The 27,324-nt window shown below is 29.9% G+C and overlaps 1 long non-coding RNA gene across 1 annotated transcript; it reads left to right on the plus strand.

Annotated features, from left to right (window-relative positions):
- On the plus strand, window positions 1–27,324 carry LOC127152338 (uncharacterized). The gene is made up of 6 exons (XR_007825067.1): window positions 1–97; window positions 346–422; window positions 19,670–19,742; window positions 20,577–20,726; window positions 22,425–22,480; window positions 26,898–27,324. It is a non-coding gene; the product is annotated as an uncharacterized LOC127152338 (long non-coding RNA).

Raw genomic sequence — 27,324 nt, forward strand, 5'->3', positions numbered from 1 at the left:
AGAAACCGCATCAGTTCTGTGAAACGCTGAAGCTTCGGCCCTGATGGAGGAACGTCTGTACAGTACTGCTGAAGGTTTCTGCCATTCAAGATTCCAGGTAAATAAATGAGAAACTCAAGTGTGTGAATACGTTCAGGTCAGGAGGTTTTAATATGTGTGGGATTACTAAAAAGTAAACTATTGGAAACTATATCATATTTTATGCATTTAAAAGGCCATTAAAAGGAAGTTCTTTTGTAAATGTCGTCTTTATGTGTGGATTAAATAACTATTTATTTATCAGGCGCTTTATTTACAATGCATTGAATAATACATCGTTTGAAACTGTTATCACTCTTTTAATAGATGCATGAGAGAAAATCTGCTTCATTTCTGTGTGAATCTGACTGCTGATTAGTGGAAATGAGGTCAACTTTATGCAGGTAAACTTTAAACTCTTTTGTTTTACTATAGTTTTTCATTTCCATTTTCACAATTTTAGGATAGACAAGGCTTAAGTCTCATCCTAGACTAAAATGTAAGTCTGAGTCGTTTCAACTGAAAGAAACTTGCACTGACTGATCTTACGATTATTTTTTATTTTTTATTTATTTTATTTTTTTAAACTAAGGAACGTTTATAAAATTTACTTAAACTTGCTAATTTAACTGTCTGTGAAACTGGGTGAAAACATTCACACAGGAACTGAAATAAACAAACAAAAAAAAAAACGAGAAATGTTGCCTTGGCAAATAGCTAAATAAAATACATTTTTATAAAAAAAAAAAATTAAAATAGTGTTTTTTTTTTTTTTAAACTAAATTAGTGCTAAAATAATTATAGTCAATGAAGTAAAAAAAAAAAAAATCCTGAAACTTAAGAAAAACCATATAGATGAAAAAATAAATAATAATACTAAATAAATGAAAATAAGACTTTAAGGTTTCATTTGTTCCCTATATTTAATGCATTAACTAACAATGATCATTACATCTTTATAGTATTTATTAATCTTTGTTAATGTTAATAAAAAGCTATACAGCTATTCATTGTTCATTTATGTTTGCTCAGGTCCATCAAATAACATTAATAGATGATTTAGAAGTATTTTTCATTGTTAGTTTAACTAGTAGTTAAGAAATGGAACCTTACTGTAAAATAAATAAATAAATAAAACAATGACAAAAACACAATAAAATTATTAAAACTTTACCTAAAAAACAACAACAAGAAAACAACAAACACAACACAATTACTAAAACTAACTAAAATAGAAAATGACACACAAAATTACTAAAACTTTACCTACAACAACATACACACCAAACTCAAAATGACTAAAACTTTAACTGAAATTTAAAAGAAAATCAAGACAAACAGAACAAAATTACAAAAACTTTACCTTAAAAAACAACAACAAAAAAACACGACAAAGATGACAAAATTATTAAAACTTTAACTAAAAATAAAAAACATGACACACAAAATGACTACAAATTTAACTGAAATTTAAAAAAAAAAAAATCATGACAAACACAACAAAATTACTAAAACTTTACCTAAAACAATAAACACGACAAACACGAAATGACTAAAACTTTAACTGAAATTTAAAAGAAAAAAAAGACAAACAGAACAAAATTATGAAAACTTTACCTAAAAAAAAACAAAAAACACAAAATTATTAAAACTTTAACTAAAATAACAAAACATGACACACAAAATTACTAAAACTGAAATTTAAAAAACAAAATCATGACAAAAACAAATTACTAAAACTTTTACTGAAATGTAAAAAAAAACAAAAACATGACACACAACATAATTACTAAAACTTTAACTACAATAAAAAAACATGACAAACAACAAAATTGCTAAAACTTTAACTCAAATAAAAATAAACTAAAGCATATATCAATGATACAAAATAACAAAATAACATATATATATATATATATATATATATATATATATATATATATATATATATATATATATATACATAATTTAAAAAAAAAAAAAAAAAAAAATTATCTATATATTTATTTAATTTATTTTAGTTAGTTAGTAAGTTTTTATTTTTTGGCAGCAAAAAGTGAAAAAATGAAAGTCTCCAGTTTCTCAGATATTTCTCCAGAAACATGAATCTAACCAAAAAAGTAGTTTCAGTAAAAAAAAAAAAAAAGACCTTTTCCAGTGTGATCATGTTTAACTGCAAACAGTACAACGTGTTCAAATACAAACCTTTACCAATTTTGTAGCATTCTGATGAAGTAAAAAATACTTAAAAAACCAAAACTTTTTTTTTTTTTGGCCAAAATGACAAAAACGGCACCAGAGAGTTTGAATTTGTTTCAGTCTGTTTTTATTTCTGCTTGTTGGACGGGAAACGTCTTGATGATTCAGTGAAACATAATGTAACTCCAGACCCAAAAATGACATTTTTGTCATCTTTCTTCAGTTCAACAATAAACGATACATTTTAAAGAATGTTAGTGACCAAACAGTTGCCGGTAGCCATTGACTTCCATGGTGTTTTTCTCCATGCTATAGAAGTCGATGGCTACCGTCAACCTTTTTACGGTCATTTTTGGGTGAACTGTTCCTTTAAGTCTCGGTGTGAGCACTAACAGGTATGTGTTTGTGTGCGTTTCTATCCAGTGGTTTGGGTGTGTGGTTAGCGTGTGTTTGTGACATGTCAGTGTTTGATAAGCAGATGGCCCGCGTGTCTGTACCTGCTTACCGTAGGGACGCCACTCAGTGACCCGGTGCAGTGTGGGTAGAGAGCGGGTGTCAGCAGTCTTTCCGAACGCCACGCTCTAATGAATAATAATCCCGCGCGTGTGACAGACGGCGAGGGGGAGTTTCGGGGACGGGGCGAAACTTGAAGGCGATGCTAATTCAGTAATTCCGGCAACTCCTCGGACGGATGTTTTTGTCATTTCTGGACGGGCTCCAAAGCGGAGGGAGGGGTGACGTTCCCTTTGATGAAGAGGCTCACCTTTACAGCGCGAAACGTGTGTCCGCGACGCAGAGCCGCGCTCTCATTAATAATGCGATCGGGTCAACACAACCTCTCTTGTCTGAATATATGAGATTCCCTCTGTAGTTCTAAGTTTGAGATGTCCCTGTGCGGCCCCGACGCTCCACCTGTGTGTTTACACGCCGCTTCGTAATACGCCGTCGCCCCGACGCCGGAAAACAAGGACGGGACCGAGTCACGCCGAGGTCAACGCGACAGATTCTTGCTAAATGACTTTTAGTCTAAAGAGACGGCCCACAAACCAGAAGTTTACTTTTATGAGAGTTCGTACTTACATTATTAGAGTATGTTTTACAAGAAAATAGCGTTTCCGTTTTTCTACTTAAAAATTGCATGTTTAATTCAATCCGTTACTTGCTCTTAGTAATTGTACAAATATAGAATACAGTATATGTCATATGATTATAATATCCATATTATTTTACGTCATATCTTTTATATTTAGCATTATCATGAATTACCATTTTGTTTGTTTAACCAGTAAGACCATTCACAAATCTCTGTAACAAAATAAATAAATAAATAAACAATTACTAAACATTAAAATGAAATAATAAATCTAATGTAACATTTTAACAAAAATCGTATATCAACGATACAAAAGTATGGTTGTTTTAGATTTACACGACTATTAAAAGTGAGTAATATTTGCTTTCATATCATTTATTATTGATTATATTTAGCTTTGTTATGAATTACCATTTTATTTATTATTTAATCAGTAGGTAAGACCATTTACAAATCTCTGTAAAATTGTAATAAAATAAAATAAAAAAAAGCACTAGTGCATTATAGTTTTTATGGATATCTGAAGTGAATTTTATTTGTTGAAAACATTTTATTTATTTAATTACTGTTAATTATTTTAGTGTTTCATCTTAAACTAAAAAAAAATCAAATGTTGCTGAAATAAGCACTTTTTTTTAACCCATTTGTTTTAATAAAATATTTTTACTGTACAATATATTTTAATATTTTGTAGATTTTTATTTTATATTTATATAATATTTGTGTTTTCAGAATTTTTTCAATTAACATTACTTTTTTTTTTATTTGTTTAAGTTCATGAAAATATCTCTGATTTATAGTGATGCAGATTTGGCACTACTGTTGTTAATTATGTCAAACAATTATTTATTTATTTATTTATTTATTATTTTAGTGCTTCAACTTAAATAAAAAAAAAATCAAATGTTGCTGAACTAAGTTTTTTTTTTTTTTTAACCCAATTTTTAATAAAATATTTTTATATTTTATATATTTGTATTTTGTTTCAGCATTATTTAAATTAACATTAACATTATTATTATTATTATTATTATTATTATTATTATTATTATTATTATTATTAATATTATTATTTTTGAAAAATGAAAACATCTTGTAGTCATGCAGATTTGGCCAAAAGAAAAAAAGTTTGCATTGTCTGCCTGACTTATTGCACTATTGTCATTAATTATGTCAAACAATAACAGTTTTTTATTTAACCAGTAGGCAAGACCATCTACAAATCTCTGTAAAATTTTAATAATAATAATTAATAATTAAATACCAGTGCATTATAGTTTTTATGAGTATTTGAAGTTAATTTTATTTGTTTAATATTTATTATAAAAATAATTTTTACTAAATTAAATATTTTTTATCTAAAATAAAATATTTTTACTGTAGTACAATATATTTTTATATTTTATATATTTTTATTTTATATTTATATAATATTTGTATTGTATTTCAGCATTATTACAATTAACATTAAATGTTTTTTGTTTGTTTTAGTTTTATAGTCATGCAGATCTGGTCAAAAAATTTTGTTTGCATCATCTATCTGACTTATCGCACTATTGTCAAATAATAAGAGTTTACTTAAAAATGTGCTCTGCAAAAAATTGCAATTTATTGCCAAGTCTTGTTTTAGATCAAGATGCATTTACTTGAGATGCAAAATTTACAATAAAGTTTTATTTGTTGAGAAGCTGATCAAAAATTAACCTCCTTTTGAACTTGATTTTGCATATTTAATTGCATTTTATATTTTTATATTGCATATTTTAAACAAACTCATTTCATTTTGATAAAATTCTCAAAGCAACAAACAAAAAACTTCTATAAAGTATCTTAATTTTAATAATATTCAGATATTTGTAATCAAAAATATAATAAATAGTAGAAGAAATCACTTCTTTGCAATGTTTCACCAAAATACGTATCAGTGCATAAATACAACGACATGATATCTCACATTAAAACTAAGATGTTGATCTTTTATAGCTCAGGAAACTTCATGGACAACAACTTAGATGTTTCTCCTAAAATAGATTTAATTGTAATAAACCATATAATGCATTTACAAATGTATATATGATGGAATGCATCACATACACAAAGAAAATAATACATTTAAATCATATTTTGGTCAGATAATAAATCTGCAGGACTCAACAGTTGCTCTTTTGTGGCTCAAAAGACTCGATAGAGTTTTATTTCAATGTGTTTCTCCAAAATAATCCTTATTAGAAAAACAGAGGAAAACCCAAACGAGGTCTGGTTTTGTTCTGGCGTTGAGGAGCGTGTGTCGGATCAAACGATTGTAATTTGCATAGCTGTCACACTCCGGCTGCAGCGTTGCACTCTGGGTAAAATGTAACACATTTGACTTGTCAAAACGCGCACCGCTGCGATTATCAGGAAAACGGCTTCAATGACACACGTTCGCATGTGTGATTTCACCCCCTCTCCTCTCCTATTCAATTCTCTTTCTCTGTCTTCCTCGTGTTTCTCGCCGATAACCATCGGAAAGACTTTGCGCGCGTTTGACGCGTTGGGAGCGTGGAGTTATTAGCTTATCGTGTGTGTTAATGCCGTCTGAACGCTTCACAGGCTGAGTCTGTCCTGTCTGTCTGTCTGTTTTAATACTATTATAGTTTTTATGACCATTTTAATATTTAATTTTCTGTTTTCTTTTTAATTTTAATTACTGTTTTAGTCACTTTGTGTTGTTTTGTCATTTTTATTAGTAGGTTTTTTTTTAACTCAAATTTTAATTAATGTTTTAGGCTTTTGTGTCTTTTATTTTATTTTATTTATTTAAATATCTATAGTTTTAGTTAAAAGTTTAACCATTAAACCTGTAAATTTAATTAGTGTTATTAATTATAGTAATTTTAATGTTTATTGTTTGTCATTTTTATTACTTGTAGTTTTCTTAAACTATTTTATTCATTTTATTTCAGTTTTTGTTTATTTTATAGCATATTTTGTTATATTTATAAATATAGTTTTTATTATTTTAAGTTAAAATAAATTAAAATGAGATACTCCAAGTTTATTAATATTTTACTATTTATTATTTCATTTAATGTTAATTTTATTAATGTTTTTTTTAATGGATTTAGTTTTAGTTTGTAATCATGATTGAGCTCAATTACTTTTTCAGATTTTTAACAATCAACAAAAGAAAAATCATTTTTAGCACAATTTTCTCCATCAGTATTTTTTCTTTTTCTTTTTCTTTTTTTTTTTTTTTTTTTTGTAATTTTTGACACCTTTTTTAAAAAAAAAAAAAAAAATTATATATTTTTATTGCAATTGTAAATAATGCTTTAAATTACTTTATTGTCTTTTTGCAATTTGTATGTAGTTATTGTTGATTAAGTTAAACAAAATGAAAATAAAAAAAATCTGAAATAAGTTTACTTTTATTTACAGCAAATATATTTTTAATTAGTTTATATATATATATATATATATATATATATATATATATATATTTTTTTTTTTTTTTTTTTTTTTTTTTTTTTTACAGGTGTCAACAATAGAAAAAAAAAACATTTAAAAAATCAAGAGAAAAAATACTGATGAAGAAAATTGCAGATCAAAACATGCTTCATCCGAGCGTTCTGGTGTGCATGTGTACGAATGTGTGCGTTTGCACTTTAGTTTCCAGATCTAATATCCAGCGTTTGTTCCCATTATGAGCACAAATAGTCCAAGAACTGAAAGAGTTTGATCCTAACAAACCCGTGTTAAAAACACAGCTCCGTCCTGTCGTCATACCTGCTGCAATCGCGTGCAACCCTCAGCTGAATGGAAAGGTCAGAGGGTTTGGGCTGCGTTTGATGGGACGCATCCATCATGCAGTTAAATAGGTCTGGATGGATATCGTGTAATTTCTCTTGCAGGAGGACGCTGCTTGGGTTATTACGAAAGAGAAAGATCAGATGTGCTGCTGAGCGTTCAAGTCTCAGTTTGTTCATGTGTGTGTTAATAACGCCCAACACTGCAATAACTTTAAATGCGATCGTTTTTAAATGTAATGATGAGCATTGGTGGAGAATTTTTATTTATTTTTTATTTTTTTGCTCTTGCTGTAATGTGATGAGCAAAAACAGGAATGATTCTGAAGCACAGAAATATGATATGAAATAATTTTAATTAATACATTTGATCTGATTAACAGTGTTATTTTAGGACAGTTGACATACTATTATAGTTTTTATCAACATTTTGAGTATTTTTATTTCTATATTTTCCCTTTTTATTGCAATTTTAAATAGTGTTTTAATCATTTTATTATATTTTTGCCATTTTTGTTAGTTATTCTTGACTTTGTACATTTAAAGTAAACTAAATAAAAATAAAAAATAAAATTAATTTAATGTCATTTAATTGCACTTTAATTAGACTTTATTTACAGCAATTGTATGATTACGTATTTGGTATATAATTTTGTTTTTGAAACAATAAAAATGACAAGTTTTATTTTAGCATTGTATTAATAGTGTTTGTTAATATTTTGAGTTTTTTATTTTTATATTTTTATTTTATTTAAAGTTTTAGTAATTTTGTAGTTTCTTTAAATATTTTTTTATGTCTATATAGTTTTTATTACATTTTATTTCAGCACATTAAGTTTAATTAAATGAAAATAAACAAAATTAAAATAAAATTAGCTTATTAATATTACTTTATTTTATTTAATGTTTTTATTTCAAGTAATAAATTAATAAACATTAAATATTAATAAACTTAAATGCGATTCAGCTAGCATTTCTCATTTTTATTTATTTTAACTCAAAATAATAAAAATGTGTATTTAAAAGGCAATCAAAATATGCAATAAAGCAAACAAAAACTGAATATATATTCAAATTTATGAAAGATATTAAAAAAAAACTAGAACTAATAAAAATGACAAAGTACACAATTTAATGACTAAAATATAATTAAAATTAGATGAAAATGAAAATGGGAAATTAAAAAACATTCAAAATATTGATTAAAAACTATAATAATGTCTTACATAATACTAAAACAACACTGATGAATTAATATTAATTAATTTAAATAAATTAATTGTTTTACAGCTTAAAATAAATTAAAAACATTTAATAAAAATGACAAAAAATAAAAATAAAAAACACATAAATGACTAAAACATGAGTTAAAATTAGAGGTGTAAAGGTAAAATTTATTAATTTACCTTAGTGTACAAAAATAACTAAAACTGAAATAAATAAAAAAATAAAACCACTAATAAAAATGACAAAATGACACAGTACAATGACTAAAGCGTAATTAAAATTGCAATGAAAATTGAGAATTTAAAAAAAAAAATCTAAATGTTGATTAAAAACAATAATAATGCCTTAAGTAATACTAAAATAACACTGATGAATTAATATTAATTAATTTAAAAACGAAAACCATTTTTTTTCATTCCCAACTGACAATGCTTTACAGCTTCAATTAAGTTTAAAATAAATTAAACATTATTTAATAAAAATGACACAAAAATACACAATTAAATGACTAAAACATGAATTAAAATTGCAATGAAAAAGGAAAATGAAATAATTCAAAATGTTGATAAAAACTATAATAATATTTTAAATAATACTAAAATAACACTTATGAATCAATATTAATTTTAAAGACTAACACTATTTTTGTGCAATGACAATGTTTTACAGCTTCAATTAAGTTAAATAAATTAAAAACATTATTTAAAGTGGAAGGTTTAATTGTTAAAATTATATTAATTATCTATGGTTAAGAGGTGTTTTTTATGCACAAATAGTTGATTGTTTTTTATTTACAGCAAATGTATCATTTGATTTGTTATATAATTGTTTTTGAATCATAAACTGCCAGAGAAAGCTATGAAGTTGTCTCTTTGACCGTATAGTTGGAGTAAAATGCTTTGATGACGAGCAGAAACCGTTTCACGTTAATCAGAATCCATCGGCGTCGCGTGGTAATAGCCATTGATTTGGTCTGCGGCTGTAATTAACCTTTCAACCGTAGCTCGTGTTTAAACGGGCCGTCCGTTAAAATCAGACGTCCTAATTACGCATTTGGCAGCTTCGGATTGTCGCCCTAAAAGTCAAAGCAGCAAACACTAAGTGATGTATTGGCAGCTGTCGGAATCGCTGCCGTTATTTGTTTATTTTATTTGCGTTTTATCTTTTTTGGCTTTCTCTCGTTAACTGACCCCAGCAGCGTCAGAGATGCTCGCGCACCTGCGACGAGGTCAACGCAACCGTCCCGTCCATTAACACGCGCGCACACGACCGTCTTCCGTAATCGTTCATTTTCAGAGACCTGAAAACGAGGCTGTAATTGCGATGAAATGGCACTTTTGTGTGGATGTGAGCGTTATGTAATTACACGTGTTCCTGTTGTAAACGAAGCGTCCCGTGTCCGTTGGTTTCCTGCAGAACCTGTTGAGCGTTTGTGATTCAAAGCCTGTGGTTTGCATCAGACGGAGAACGAAAGTCACACGTGAAACTGTGAGAACAACATTTACATTAAGTCTTGTAGACAAAACACAGTGTTGTTTTGGTACCAATGGTATTACAATTTTTATTTTTGAATTAATATTTTAATTTGAGCTAGTTTTAGTAATTGTCTTGTGTTTTTGTCTTTTTTTTTTTTTTCGTTTTTTTTTTAAGTTTTTTAGTTTAATTTTAGCACTCTAGAATTAAACACTCTTTATATTTATTACTTGTTATTATTTTTTTTATACTTATATCTTTTTTTAAAGTTTTCTTTATAGTTTTCAAATGATTCTGAAGCACAGAAATACAATTATATAAATTTTTATATAAAAAATTAATTAATTGTATTTGATTGACTGTTATTTTAGGATAGTTGACATACTACATTATAGCAATATTTTAGCAATATTTTTATATTTTCCATTTTTATTGTAATTAAATAATGCTTTAGTCATTTTATTGTCTGTCATTTTAATTAGTTATTGTTAGTTTAGTATATAAAGTAAAAGTAAAACTAAATGAAAATAAAAAATAAATTCAACTATCTGAAATAATGTTTATTTTTATTTACACTTCACAGCAAATATATCTTTTGATATTTGGTATATATTTTTTGTTTTTGAAACAAAAAAAGACAGGTTTACTTCAAAATCATTGTGTTTGTCAATATTTTGGTTTAGAATTTAATTTTTTTAAATTGTAAATAGTTCTAGTAATTTTATATATATATATATATATATATATATATGTGTATATGTGAGTGTGTATGTATGTGTGTGTATATATATATATATATATATATATATATATATATGTGTGTATATGTATGTGTGTGTGTATGTATGTATGTATGTATATATATATATTTTTTTTTACGCCTTTTCATGGTCTTCTTTTCAGTTTTGATTAATTATAAATCTTATTTATATCTTATAAATAATTATAAATCTTAATTATAAGTGACACTAGCTTAAGGTTTTTTTTTCTGTTGAATTAAGTAGTTATAGATTACATAACTATACAGTAGTTATAATATTATATTATAATTATAAGATTATCTGAAAATTTAATTTGGCCTGTTGTCCATTCCAAATAATAGCCTTGTTGAAGAATAATCTGTGTTTATCTTATTTTTATTTATTTATTTATTTATTTATTTTTGCATTTTGAGTAAATATTATGTTAAATAAGTGTTTTTTTTATTTTTAATTGTAAAATTTAGTCTATTTTATTTTATTTTATTTTTATTTTATTTTATTTTATTTTATTTTATGTGTGTGCCTACTTGACCATATTTTGGGTACAGATTTGCACCTATAAGTGAACTAAACCAATTTACCCACTAACCCAAAAATTCCTTTTGTAAGAACAGTGAAAAAGTATTGTAAATGCCGAGTTTTCTGCTGGGGTTGTGATGTAGGTAATGTTACAGTATTTTTAACTAGCTGCACTGTATATAAATTTATATGCAGTGTCTATTTCAATAGCCAAGTAAACATGCGAGTGTGTGTGTGTGAGGAGGAGGTCATGAGTGTGTGTTGTGTTGTAAAGGGGAGGAGAGGAGAGGAGGTGCTGGGGTCACTGGTTTTGTAGGAGCAGCCTATTTAGGGAGCACCAGCTGGGAGGACAGTCACACACGGGTCATTACGAGTGTGTGTGTGTGTGTGTGTGTGCAGGTGTGCCCTGTGAAGGTGCTCATGGCACCATGGAGGGATGTAAGTGCTCAGTGACACCTCATTTCACCAGCCGCCTACACACACACACACACACACACACACACACACACACACACACACACACATACATTCATATTCCCCTTTCATATGTGTGACAAACATCAGTTCTGCTCCAGTGGGAACTTCTAGAGTTTCTCAGTGTTTCTGCTCTGTGAAGCTTGTTGACAGAAAACCACACTGGAAAGAAATCTTGATGAGATCTATTACAAATCTTAGATTTTATCAGCTTTCAGTATTCATATTAATTGCTTTTATAGACCTATAAAGTGCATTTTTTTTGTACTGTAGATTAGGGCTACCATTTATGTACTTGCAATGAAATTCTTGATGTGTGGATTTTTTTATTTTTTTTATATTAAAGCATTTTGCTAATGTTAAGTCTTATATAATTATAGTGCATTTACCTTCAATGACAACGCAGAAAAGCTACATGGAATATTTTAACAGTGTTTGTATTATGTAAAATTTTACATTTCTGTATTTTAGAAACACATGAGCTAAAATATGCTTTATACTATCAAAACTGTTAAGAAATTAGAATTTGCCCTTCAATAAGAAATTTAAGAACCTTTTAAAAGATCATTTTACTGACAAACTTATTTATAAATTAAATCCAAACTGTTTGGATTTAAATTTATTTGCAGTTTAATTTTCATTGAAGTGTAAGTTCAGACTAGAATATTAAGCAATTTTAATTTTTTTAAATTAAAATTTAAAATTTAATATTAATCATACACAATCATTTTATCTCATTTATTATAAATATACTATAGATTTCCAAGAAGTCAGTAAGTTTTAGATTGGTTATTACATTTTAAAAACTTTTTTTTTTAAATTATTATTATTATTAAAAATTAAAATAATAATTATTTTAGACTGTTTCTATTTTTCACTTGTTTCTTGTCATTTAATGTAGTCATGGTAGCTGATAACACATAATTTCTTAATTTCTCTCTTTAAATAATGTAGAGAAATTGAATCTTCAATGAGAAATTTTTCAAATTTATTCATAAATAAAAAAAAAAAATGGATTTGAAGTCATTTTCACAAATTATTTGGCATTAAAACTTACTTCAAAGAAAATAAAGCCATTTTTATTATGAAATTCCTTTCCAATTTAAAATTAATATATTATAATTTTTTATAAGATAATCATAGCTAATCATATTTATTTGATCTAATTTGTTATAATATACTTTAAAGCATTTCAATATTCTGTTAACCTCCAAAAAGGATTCATAAAATAGTGCAAGTCTCTAAATTTGTACATGCAAAAATGTTTAAAGATTTAAATTGCAATATGTTGATGTCATATAACTGTTAACTTTAAATTTTTTAAATCAGTGTAATATGTCATTCTATTAAAAGTAATAATATTAATAATACATAATAATTGTATCATTTGTTATACATTTGCATGAAATTAATAAGGTTTAGATTTGTTAGCAACTTTAAAAACCTCTTATAAAAGTTTTATTTATTTTTATTTATTTTAGTCATTTTTAAATTCTGTTTATTTAATTATATTTTTCAGTTGTCTCTTGCCATGAATAGAGAAGTGATAGCTGCTATGGCATTGAATTATAAATGAACAAAATATTTGAGAAACTTCTTCCTTGTTGATTAAAGTTGTTTGTGTTTTTTTTTCTTCTCATCAGAATTGATCTTTAAATCTTTAATGAGAAATTTAAGAACACTTCTATACTTTAAAAATATTTTAAGATATTAACTGTCATAAAGATATTTACTTACAAATTTATTCATAAAATTTATATTATATTCAAAAAATATGTTCAAATTGATTGGATTTGAAGTCTTTCACAAACTGTCATTGAAACTTACAGTTCAGAGTAAAAAATAAAGTAAAAAAAAATAATAATTCCTTTCCAATTTATTTACTTTTTTTTTAAGATTAATCGTAGCTAATCATATTTATTTAATTTGTTAGAAATATATATATATATATATATATATATAAAGTGAATAGATGATCTCCATGAATTCAATTTTGTTAACCTCCAAAAAGAATCCATAAAATCTTGCAAGTCTATAAATTTGTGCATTCATAGATGTTTACATTTTTACATTGCAGTACGTTGATATTACATGCATAACCAAAGATATAAATAATACGAGCAAGATCATGTTTAATTAACTTCATAAAGTCCATAACTCCATAAAGTCTCCTGAGCAATGACTGAGCAACCTGAGCAAAATAATATTCCTTTAGGGCTCCAGATTGAGAATAAAACCGCAAAACGGAGTCTGAATTCGACCAAGTGTCATCAGAACCTCCCGCTGACCTTTAACAAACACTCAGGGCAGAGATCTGTCAGTAAACAAGCCACAGTGCTTGTTTGTGTAACCGATCTGTGGATTTCGTTCATTTGTGTGCCGCGTCTTGTGTTATTTGTCGAGGCCACACAGGTAAACCGAGGGAACTCGGAAGTGTCAGAGGAGACGCGCTTCAGAAACCACTGAAATAAACTCCAGCGGTGGAGCTTCATCATGTGCAGATGTGTCACTGGAAACATCTGTGTTTGTCAGAGAATATCTCTGTAAATGCTCAGAAATGCTAGTGTTTGTCAGACGCTCTCTGAACAAACAGCGAGCGTATGCAAACTGCTGTGATTAAAGAAACCGTCTGGATTCGCTGACTATTTCTCTGAGCAATGTTGATTACTATAGAAAATACGTCTTTGGTTCTCTGTCGTTTTATATAAAGCAGAAACTGTACAGTGAAGCACTTATAATAGAAATAGGGCTGCAGGATTGTTAGAAAAACAATGACATTAATATTGAGCATTGAGCTCACAGATGGATCCTATGCAGTGAATGGGTGCCGTCAGAATGAAAGTCCAAACAGCTGATAAAAACATCACAATGGTCCACAAGTAATCCACACCACTCCAGTCCATCGGTTAACATCTTGAGAAGACAAAAGCTGTGTCTTTGCAAGAAATTAATCTATCATGAAGGCATTTTTAACTTCAAAACTGTTGCTTCTAGCCAAAATAATCCATAGTCCATAATCCATAATATTGCTTCCTCCTGTAAAAAAAAAAAAAAAAAAAAAAAAAGTGGTCTGGTCTGAATCAGGAGAGAAATCTGCACAGATCAAGCATCATTTACAGTCCATTATGATGGATCATGGACTCGTATTTTAGTTCAAAATGTCTTAAAACTTGCATCTTTTGTCTTCTCAAGATGTGAACTGATGGACTGGAGTGGTGTGGATTACTTGTGGATTATTGTGATGTTTTTATCAGCTGTTTGGACTCTCATTCTGACGGCACCCATTCACTGCAGAGGATCCATTGGTAAGGCTGATGAAATGACTGATCAAATCAAAGTATTTTGGCTTAACTTTGTCTGTTACTTGATAGAATTTTGTAGAAATCATCAAAACAATGACTTAAAGGAATAGTTTACCCAAAAATTACATTTAAAATTTAATTTACTGACATTAGACTTAGCCAATCCAAAATTAGGATGAGTTTGTTTCTTCGTCTGATTTGGAAAAATGAATAATTTTATCACTGTCTCACCAATGGATCCTCTGCAGTAAATGGGTGCCGTCAGTCCAAACAGCTGATAAAAACATCACAATAATCCAGAAGTAATCCACACCACTCCAGTCCATCAGTTAACATCTTGACAAGACAAAAGCTGCATGTTTTAAGACTTTTTTAACTAAAATACGAGTCTATAATTCAAAAGGCTTCCTCCAGTGAAAACGTCGATCTAATTTAGAGCTGTTTTGGCTTGTAAACGATGCTTGATCTGTGCAGATTTCTCTCCTGATTCAGACCAGACCACTTTTCACTGGAGGAAGCAGTGTTATGGATTATGGACTTGCATTTGAGTTAAAAATGTCTTAATGATGGATTTGTTTCAGCTTTTGTCTTGTCAAGATGTTAACTGATGGACTGGAGTGGTGTGGATTACTTGTGGATTATTGTGATGTTTTTATCAGCTGTTTGGGCTGACGGCACCCATTCACTGCAGAGGATCCATTGGCGAGACAGTGATGAAATTATATATTTCTCCAAATCTGATGAAGAAAAAAACTTGTCCTAATCTTGGATGGGCTAAGGATAAGCACCTTTTCATCTAATGTCAATAAACTACATTTTAAACTAAATTTTTGGGCAGACTATTCCTTATATTAAGTCAGTGTTTTGATGATTTCTACAAAATTCTATGAAGTAACAGACAAAGTTAAGCCAAAATACTTTAATTTGATTAGTCAGTTCATCAGCCTCACCAGTGGATCCTCTGCAGTGAATGGGTGCCGTCAGAATGAGAGTCCAAACAGCTGATAAAAACATCACAATAATCCACAAGTAATCCACACCACTCCAGTCCATCAGTTAACATCCTGAGATGACAAAAGCTGCATGCTTTAAGACATTTTTAACTAAAATGCAAGTCCATAATCCATCATAACACTTCCTCCAGTGAAAAAGTCTTGATCTGTACAGATTTCTCTTCTGATTCAGACCAGACAACTTTTTCAAAAGCGTGGACTATGGATTATGGACTCATATTTTGGCCAGAAGCAACAGTTTTAAAGTTAAAGATGCCTTCATGATAGATTAATTAATTTTTTGTCTTCTCAAGATGTTAACTGATGGACTGGAGTGGTGTGGATTACTTGTGGTTTATTGCGATATTTTTATCAGATGTTTGGACTCTCGTTCTGACGGCACCCATTCACTGCAGAGGATCCATGGGTGAGCAGCTGATGCAATGCTGCATTTCTCCAACTCAATTAAGAATTGCTGCTTCATGAAGCTGTTTTTCTGGTTTCTAGTAAGAGCGAAAGATCTTTTCCTGACGTGATGAGCAAAGACAGAATAAATGTGTGATGGAGGATGATTGTGAACTCTAAACCTGATTGATCACTTGTACAAAAACCAGTTCCTTCAACATCTTCAAACACATATGAGTCGCATTTACAGATCTATCGCCGGTGACGTCGACACATGTGGAGATGCTCAGTACCAGATTTTGACCCGGTTAACTCTGGACTGATGCGATGCTGGAAAGAGTTTATTAGATGTTCATCCATATTTATTCTCTGAGAGTCTGTGTTGATCGATGATCGGATGGCGTGTGCTTGACAATGAGAGAGACGCTTTCTCTGTCTGTCTCTGATTCTGCTGTAATTAGGATCCTCCGTCTTGTGTTTTATGAGTCTAACAGCAGGTCGAGGATCATAAAGCCTCAATAAAACTAACCTGAGCAGCACACCGGCTACATGCTGCGAGAGACGTGCACAAACTGGGAAGTGTGAATGATCTTCATCAGGCAACATGCAACATTTTACAGTAATATGCATATAAAATATACTGAAATAGACAATCTAAAATTCATTTTTGTATTAATTTGTTGCTTGTTTTAACAGTAAACTACTTGCAGTGGCAAGGTCATGCATGATTCCCATGGAATGCATTATACTATACATACAATGCAAGTCAGTTTGGATAAAAGCATCTGCCAAATGCATGAATGTAAATGATGAATCATGCTCAACACAAAATCACAGCTTTGAAAAGTACTTAGAACATGCACAAACTGTGAGGTGTGTGTGTTGGTTTTATGATCTTCATCATGCAACATTTTACAGTAATATGCATATGAAATATATGAAAACAGATGTGAATGTGTTGTTATTAATTTATTGCTTGTTTTAACAGTAGAACTTGTCACTAGCAAAGCCAAGGTCATGAGTTTGATTCACAGGGAATGCATGAACTGATAATGTACAATTTGAATGCAATGCAAGTCAGTAAAAAGCATCTGCCAAATGCATTAATGTAAATGTGTTTAACAGCTTTGAGAAGTACTTAAAATAGATAAACTGAATAGAGAAGATACATGCACAAACTGGGAAATTTGTGTTCTGTGGTCTTCATCATGCAACATTTTACAATAATATGCATGTAAAATATCTGCATTTTTATTAATTTATTGCTTGTTTTAACCGTAAATCTCGTCACTGGCAATGCAGAGATCATGTTTTTGATTCCCAGGGTATGCATGAACTGAAAAACGTGTATAATTTAAATGCAATGAAAGTCCATTTGGATAAAAGCATCTGCCAAATGCATTAATATGAATGCAGAATCATAAAACTGCAGCTTTGAGAAACAGTTTAATAGTTGATTGTATTAATTATTTTAAAAGTATTCTACTTAGTAGAATAGATAGACTAAATAGTATAAAAAAACAACAATGCATTGCAAATCAATTTGGATAAAAGCATCTGCCAAATGCATGAATCTAAATGCTGAATCATGCTCAACACAAAACTGCAGTTTTGAGAAGTACTTAGAATAAATTGAATAGTAAATAAACATGCACAAACTGTAAGGTGTGTGTTGGTTTATGATCTTCATCATGCAATATGCATGTGATATATACTAAAATAGACAGTTAATGTATTTTTTTATTAATATATTGCTTGTTTTAACAGTAGAGCTTGTCACTAGCAAAGCCAAGGTCATGAGTTTGATTCCCAGGGAATGCATGAACTGATAATGTACAATTTGAATGCAGTGCAAGTCAATAAAAAACATCTGCCAAATGCATTAATGTAACAGAAAACCGCAGCTTTGAGAAATTTGTGTTTTATGGTCATCATGCAACATGCAACATTTTACAATAATATGTATATGAAATATCTGCATTTTTATCAATTTGTTGCTTGTTTTAACAGTAAAGCTTGTCACTGGCAATGCCTAGGTCATGGGTTCGATTCCCAGGGGTTGCATGAACCAAAAAACATGTATACTTCACATGCAATGTAAGTCCATTTGGATAAAAGCATCTTCCAAATGCATTGTAGAATCATACTTAACAGAAAACTGCAGCTTTAAGAAATACTTAGTTTAATAATTGGTTGTTTGTTATTTTTTTTTAAGAGTAAATAGTGAAAAAAAAAAACATGCACAAACTGGAAAGTGTTATTGTTATTATTATTATGACCTTTATCATGCAACATGCAGCATTTACAGTGATATGCATATGAAAAACACACAAAAAAAGACAAAACAGACTACTTTTTTTGTTTGTTTGTTTTTGTTTTTTTAACTATTTTATTGCTTGTTTTAACAGGAAAGCTTGTCACTAGCAGTGGTAAGGTCATTGGTTTGATTCCCAGGCAATGCATGAACTGATAAAAATGTCTACTTTGAATGCAGTGCAAGTCAATCTGGATAAAAGCATCTGCTAAATGTTTAAATGTAAATGTAGAATGATTTTTAAAAGAAAACTGCAGCTGTAAGAAGTACTTCTAAAAAAATAGACTGAATTGTAAAGAAACGTGCAAACTAAAAAGTGTGTTTTCTTCATCATGCAACATTTTACAGTAAAATCCATATAAAATAAACAACGTGAATCTACTACTTTTTATTCATTTGTTGCTTGTTTTAAGAGTAAAGCATGTCGGTAGCAATGCCACAGTCATGGGTTCAGTTCCCAGGCAATGCATGAATTGAAAAAAAATATATACTTTAAATGCAGTGCAAGTCAATTTGAATAAAAACGTCATAAATGTGTTAAATGCAAAACTGCACCTTTGAATAGTACTCAGAATACATAAATTGCTGTACAATACAAGGATGACTGGAAACGAGGCATTATAGAGTCTAAAATACATTTACAATTTATGCATTGCATGTAAATGTATGCGCTTTCTATATTTCCCATCAGGTGCACCTTCTAAATCTTGAAATAACGCGTATAAACATCGCATGCCTTTTTGTCGCAGAAAATCAGGAGGCGTAAATGAGACGTTTAATGATTTATCTAATGGAAGGAAATGAATTTTGGGAAAGACATCAAAGAAAAAGGACGAGAGAGAGAGGCGTGTATCCTGTGACAGACACACACACACACATACACACAAGTGTATCACTTTAAATGGGAAAAAAACTCAGTTTTATTGCTGGCAGGTTGGTCTGTTCAAACTCCAGCCAAATTCAATTTGAGCTTGTAATTTCTAATAGACTTTAAAGCAATGCCAAGGTTCGAGATGGCTTAAATTGCTTTGCTAATAGGAATATGCCAGTGTGCTTTTGTGATGTTTAATTATGAATAATTGTTTCTTATGTTTATCCAAATAGATTCCCCCTCATTCGCCCTGTTTGGATCAGAACTCTGAGAGGCGCGACGCATCAAACGCGGTGAAATCCACAGGTACGAACGCACCGAGACAGACATCTTGTCATATGGTGCTTTATTTTCAGGTTTATCATGTGCAAAAACAAAAGTACAAATAAAAGCTGCCCTTTCAAAACATAAACAAGGTGCGTTAACAAGAATAAGTAATCCATTTAAAATATAATGGAATGCAACCATGCCGTACACATAAGAGAAAATAATACTTTATATTAAGCCTTTTCTCATAGGTTGCTCTTTTATAGATTAAGAGACTTAATAGAGAAACATCTGCTGGGTTTGTCTCCATTTTTCACATTGCTGTCCAGGAGAAATGATTGAGATGTAGTTTTTATTACATACAAATAAAAATAAATGTGGAGCAGCTCAGATCCTTTGAGAAATGCTTGAGCGGCTATTGAGATCTCTGACTTTTATTTGCAGTTCTTGTCAAATCTAAGCACAGTTTGAGACATTATTGAGATTTCTTCCGAAAATCTTCTCAGGAGTATCATCTGATGGGTACGTCTTCACGTGATCTCCATTTGATCTCACATTGCTGTCTGGGAGAAACAACTGAGACATTGCTTTTTTTCAAATTTAGATACACAAAATTAAGTATACATAATATTTAAGTCACATAAAGTCAGGGTTTTCTTCTCAATGGTTGCTCTTTTATGGCTCAAAACATTTAATGGAGGTTTTACAATGTATGCGTTTTGTCTCAGATGTTCCCCAAAAATATCCATATTGGAAAACCACGAAAATCCAAATGAGTTGATAGTTGTATGGTAAGATAAATAAATAAGGAGCAGCTCAGCTCATTTGAGAAATGATTGAGTTCATATTAAGATCTCTGACTTTTGATTGCAGATCTTGTCAAATCTAAGCACGGTTTGAGACATTATTGAGATTTCTTCGGAAAACCTTCTCAGGAGTTACATCTGATGGGTACGTCTCCATTTGATCTCCATTTGATCTCACGTCGCTGTCTGGGAGAAACCACTGAGACATTGTTTTTATGTGAGTCAACTGTTTTTTTTCTTTCCGGTTCAAATTTAGATACACATAAAAATAAGTATACATAATATTTAAGCCACATTTCTTTGGTGGATATTAAACCTGGAGGATTTTCTTCTCAGTAGTTGCTCTTTTATGGCTCAAAAAATGTAATGGAGGTTTTACAATGTATGCATTTTGTCTCAGATGTTTCTCCAACAAAATCCATATTGTAAAACCATTAAAATCCAAATGAGTTGATAGTTGTATGGTAAGATAAATAAATAAGGAGCAGCTCAGCTCATTTGAGGAATGATTGAGTTCATATTGAGATCTCTGACTTTTAATTGCAGTTCTTGTCAAATTAAAGACATGATTGAGATTTCTTATGAAAATCTTCTCAGGAGTCTGATGAATACGTCTCCATTTGATCTCTATTTGATCTCACATTGCTTTCTATGAGAAACAACTGAGATGTGTGTTTTTCTTTCCTGTTTGAAGTTAAAAAACATTGAAATCTTATTTTGGACAGCTGGTTGAAACCTGGATGATTTTTTTCCTCAGTAGTTGCTCTTTTATGGCTCAAAACGTTAAATTAAGGTTTTACAATCTGTATACATTTTGTCTCAGATGTTTCTCCAAAAAAATCCATATTGGAAAAACAGATGAAACCCAAATCAGTCAATAGTCGTCATACAGTAAGATGAATAAATGTGGGGCAGCTCAGATGATTTGAGAAATGATTGAGTTCATACTGAGATCTCTGATTTTTGATTGCAGATCTTGGCAAATCTAAACACAGTTTGAGACATTACTGAGATTTCTTCTGAAAATCTTCTCAGGAGTGAGATCTGATGGGTACATCTCCATTTGATCTCACGTTGCTGTCTAGGAGAAACAACTGAGAAATTGTTTTTATTTGAGAGCAATTGTTTATTTGAGAGTCAGTTGTGTTTTTCTATCCTGTTTCACCTTTAGATACACATACAGTACAAATAAAAGTAAATAACATTTAAATCATATTATTGGTAACTATTAAACCTGGAGGATTTTTTTTTCTCAATAGTTGCTCTTTTATGGCTCAAGATGTTAAATTGAGGTTTTACAATATGTATACATTTTGTCTTGGATGTTTGTCAAAAAAATCCATATTGGAAAAACAGATGAAAACCCAAATGAGTCGATAGTTGTCATACAGTAAGATGAATAAATGTGGAGCTGCTCAGATAATTTGAGAAATGATTGAGTTCATATTGAGATCTTATATTGAATTATATATTCATATTGATGACTTGATTGCAGATCTTGTCAGATCTGAGCGCGGTTTGAGGCGCTGTTGAGATCTCTTGAGAAAAACATCTCAGGAGTAACATCTGATGGTTAGGCTTCCATTTAATCACATTGCTGTCTAGGAGAAACAACTGAGACATTTGCTCTTTTATGAGTCAAAACACATAATGGAGTAGTAAATCTTGTCTCCGATGTTTCTGAATCCATATTTGAAAAAAATTGTTAGATAAGACAGTCATAAAATGAATAAATGTGGAGCAGCTCAGATCATTTAATGAGAAATGTTTGAGTTCATATTGAGATCTTGAGATGTAACGGAGATCTCTTCTGACAAAAATGTTCACACTGCTGTCTAGGAGAAACAGCTGAGACATAAGAGGTTGTGTTTTATGTGAGATGTCATTTGCGTTTTTCTTTCCCGTGTCAATCTAGATATGTCATGGTGTGAACGGCAAAACTGGACTCTGAGATTCTGCTGTTTTCTTAAAGTAGGTCATCTCTGTTTCACACACAGTAGACTGGTACAAAAATAATACTGCACTGCCTCCTGTGCTGCTATAACCACAAACACACACACACACACCTGACAAAGAGATTCTCAGGCAGCTGCTCACACACACACACACACACACACACCTGCCCGTCGTCAGCTGATGATGGCCACTGTATCATAACTGTAGTTTGTCTGTAGAAGCTTTGCTTGCCATCAAATATTTAATAAGTGGATGTGGGTCATTTCACTGCAGAAACTCTTTTAATACATGAATGTGTGTTTTGTAGTCTAAGATCAGACCTGATTGTTCAAAAAGAGCTAGTTGGTGAAGGATTAACATGTTGCGTGAGGACAGCAAGTTCATTTTCAATGTTTGGAAATGTTAATATGTGACCCTGGACCACAAAACCAGTCTTAAGTCGCATTTAATTCGAAAAGTCAAAATTATCGATTTTTCTTTGATGCCAAAAATCATTAGGATATTAAGTAAAGATCATGTTCCATGAAGATATTTGTAAATGTCCTACCATAAATATATCAAAACTTAATTTTTGATTAGAAATATGTATTGCTAAGAACTTTATTTGGACAACTTTAAAGGTGATTTTCTCAGTATTTTGAATTTTTTGCACCCTCTGATTTCAGATTTTCAAAAAAAAAAAACAACAGTTAACAAAACTGCCTCTTGAGACATGACAAAATATCACAATGAAGTAAAAAAAAATACTTTAACAGGATACGTAGTGATATTTAGGACACAAGGCAAAATATAAATTGATCATCAATTAAAACAGCATTCACAAGAAAATATTTAATTTGAAACATTAAGATTAGAAAATAAAATTATGGATATTTTGAATAAATTGTCAGTCTTTTATTTTAAATGCTAGCGCAGGTGCTATTTTAGCATCATACTTAGTATGTATTAATATTTTTGAAATTATAGAAATTTATTTAATAATGCTACATTTTTAAAGATTTTTTAAATTTGAGTTAAATCACAACATCTGTTACAATTATTACATTTTTTGTTATTTTTATTAGTTTCTGCAATTTAGATTTAGATTAATTTAGTTTTAACTTTTTTGTAATTTAACCAAAACTAAATTTTGCCTTTACAACTAACTGAAATGTAAAAATGTTAACGTTTTTATATATATTTATATTTATATTTATATTTATATTTATATAATATTTTATTTTTGATGACCTTTCATTTATTTTAAATAATATAAATATATTTTTATAGCATTTCTGGTTTTAGTTTTACATTTTTTTTTATTTTTTTTTTTTTTTTTAAAAACTGCATCTGGAGACATGACAAAATATCACAATGAAGTAAAAAAAAAAAAACTTTAACAGGATATGACGTGATATTTAGGACACAAGACAAAATAGAAATTGATCATCAATTAAAACAGTATTCACAAGATTTTTTATTTGAAACATTTAGATTAGAAATGAAAAATATGGATATTCTGAATAAGTTGTCAGTTGTTTTATTGTAAATGCTATGCAAGCATCATGTATTAAGATTTTTGAAATTGTCAATGTATTTATTAATACTAAGATTTTTATTACAATTTTAATTTATTTTTTTGATTTAAATCACATCAAAATTTTTACATTATTATTAATTATTAAATTATTACATTTTTAGTCATTTTTATTAGTTTCTGCTATTTAGATCTGATTAATTTTTATTTGTTTTAACATTGTTTTTTTTTTTATTACTTTAACTAAAACAAAATTTTGCCTTTACAACTGAAATTAAATATTTTAAAGTTTTTTTATATTGTATATTTCATTTCTGATTTTTTTGAGTAATATAAATAATTTTTATTTTAATTTTTAGTTTTAGTTAACAAAACTGCGTCTGGAGTCATGACGAAACATCGCATTGAAGTAAAGATTTGCATTTTCCAAGATACTGACATAATTTCCATCTTTAAAAATTGTAAGTTTAGTATTTACTGACTTGAGAATAGTCTGGATAACATTAATAAGCCGTACACAGTGTATGTGAACATGATATTTCGGCTGCGCGAGTGTTTTACTCGATTCACGTGTGTTAGACATGCAGTATATCATTAACGGCTGCATGTCGCTGCTACAGCTATGACAGAAAAACACGCCGCAGAAACACCTTTAAAAACAAAAAACAACAAATCCAGCAAAAAAATAGTGCTGCAACAAAGAGCTGCTGCCATTTTCTGCCTCGCTTTGATTAATGCTTTTTTTTCTGCCTAATAAAAGGTTCACAAACCATCTGTTTTACTCCCTAATGCCTTGCCCAAAGGTTCCTCTCTCCTATTTCAGGCATCGGGCCAAGCAACATTCCTCACACACACACACACACACACACACACACACTCGCCTATTTTCTCTTTCGTCTCCCTGTAAACAAGCTGCCTCTCTTTTTAATCTGCCGCTGCCATTTTCTTCTCATCGTTATGCATATTCATCGCCAGTAAACATTTTCATCGACTACATTTAATATCCTGCACTAGCAATTACCGCTGGCTGTTGTGGTGTGGAGCGCGCGGCCCGTCTCTCCCCCGCTAACAGCTGGCCCGCAGATGCGGCCCGCGGCCAAACGCGCCAAATAAAAACCTACAAGATGCCAGTGGAATTTGTTTAAGAGAAGACGGCCTTTCTTTCGCTGTTTTCGCTCCGTTTCCGGCTTTCTTTCAGTCCGCCCGTGTTCACACGTTCTCCCGCTCCTTCTGACTGCTGTTTTATAGCTGTCGGTTTGGATTCGCACAGCGTCACAAATCCACTGTTTTTGTGCGGGATGAGAGGATGCACTTGTGTTAGTTGAGTTTGGTTATGCTGAATAGTTAGTAGGATTAAGTACTTCCAACAACCTCATACACAGTGTGTATCGTAATTTAATATACTTGGGTTATTATAGTTATTATATTAAAACTAAAACCAAAAACCAAACATATATATATAAATATATATATAGGTTTTAGTTTTACTATATATATATATTTCTATACATATATTGAGTACCTAGCAGGGTTATTATAGTTAACTACAACTAAAACCATAAAAAATATATTGAAAAAAAAAGAAATGTGTGTGTGTGTGTGTGTGTATGTATGTGTACACACACACACACACACACACACACACACACACACATACACTGAATACCGAGCAGGGTGATTTGTTAACTAAAATCATAAAAAATGAAACAAATTTGAAAAATAAAAAAAAAATATATATTTTAGTAGGATTATTATAGTTAGCTAAAACTGAAACCTTCAAAAATACACAGAAAAAAATGATTTATTAAAAAATTATAAAATAAATGCATTAATAAAAAAAAATACAAACACAAAATAAATTACTAAAACTTTAGAATTATGATAAATTAAAATAAATTATAATAAATTATAAAAAAAAAATAAAAATAAATTATCCATAAATTTAGGTTATTATAGTTTTATATATTAAAAATATATAATTATATTATATTATATTATATTATATTATATTATATTATATTATATTATATTATATTATATTATATTATATTACATTATATTATATTATATTATATTATATTTATTATATATTATTAAAATTATTAAATTAAATTAACTCTAGCCAGGGAAATATATAAGCTACTTTCCAAGGCAATGTTTTACTAAAAAAACAAAAAACGTATTATATATATTTATTTTATATCATATTTATATTACATTATTATATATGTTTATATATTTTATTATAACATTTTTATAAAATAAATGCATCAATAAATCAAACTAAAAATAATGAAAAAGACAAAGAAAAATGACAAAACATTTTAATTTTAATAACTAAAATAGTATCTCACTGGTGCCTAGTAAATATGTTCTTGTAAAATATTTTATTTTGTGATCAGTTAAGTTCTCAATGTCACTTTCCCTCCTAATATAAAATCTTTTTCATTTTCTTTATGACATCATCCACAGGAAGTGACACTGTTTTTGGAGGGAAATCAGTTTTCATATGGATTTGTTGAACAATTATCAACAATATTCACAATTTGAAATATGGAGAAAAACTGGTTCCCTTAGTTAACATTAGTTAATGCATTAACTATGAATGAGCAATACATTTGTTGCAGTATTTATTAATCTGTTTTAATGTTGGTTAATACAACTGTTTCAGTACTTTTTTGCTATTTTTTACCTTTATACAAGACAGTACTGGTTGACAGTAAACAAAGTGAGGGATGGATCAAGCTCAAACGCAACTGTTTAGTTAGCTAATGTCCCTTTAAATCATTACATTTACGTCAGATCAAAATTGCACGAATCAGTTTGATAATTTCAACATGTCAGATGATGATGGAATGGGTCAAACTGGTGGAAACTGACAGGCTAATTATAAAGCAATTCTTCCTCTCGTTTCAGAAGTCCACTGACATAAAGCATGAGATTGTCATGCTTCTGCTCTCGGTGCAGGTGTGCGGCTGCAGAGAGAAACAGAGAGAGAGAGACGAGAGAAGAAAGGAGAGCGAGAGAGAGTGTTATTCATCCCCAGGGGGCACTGTTAGCCCTCCACTTCAACATCAACAACCTGCGCCATGTGGCCCCAAACACACACACACACACACACACACACACATGCTCCAGCTGCAGAAGGTGCTGGTGACAGACATTAATTTGGTGCTTCATATCATGACACAAAAGACATCTTCCATCAAGAGTCCACACGCCCTCCTGCTCATCTGAGAATCCAGAGCACAGGTGTCCGTTCGCTGCCTACAGAAACGTCATATGCGCAACCAGCACTTATGAGTTGAAAAAGTTACCGCCGTAATCCAAACTTGACATCAAA

This window comes from Labeo rohita, chromosome 21 (genome assembly GCF_022985175.1).
Source record: "Labeo rohita strain BAU-BD-2019 chromosome 21, IGBB_LRoh.1.0, whole genome shotgun sequence".
In the NCBI taxonomy this organism is placed as follows: Eukaryota; Metazoa; Chordata; class Actinopteri; order Cypriniformes; family Cyprinidae; genus Labeo; species Labeo rohita.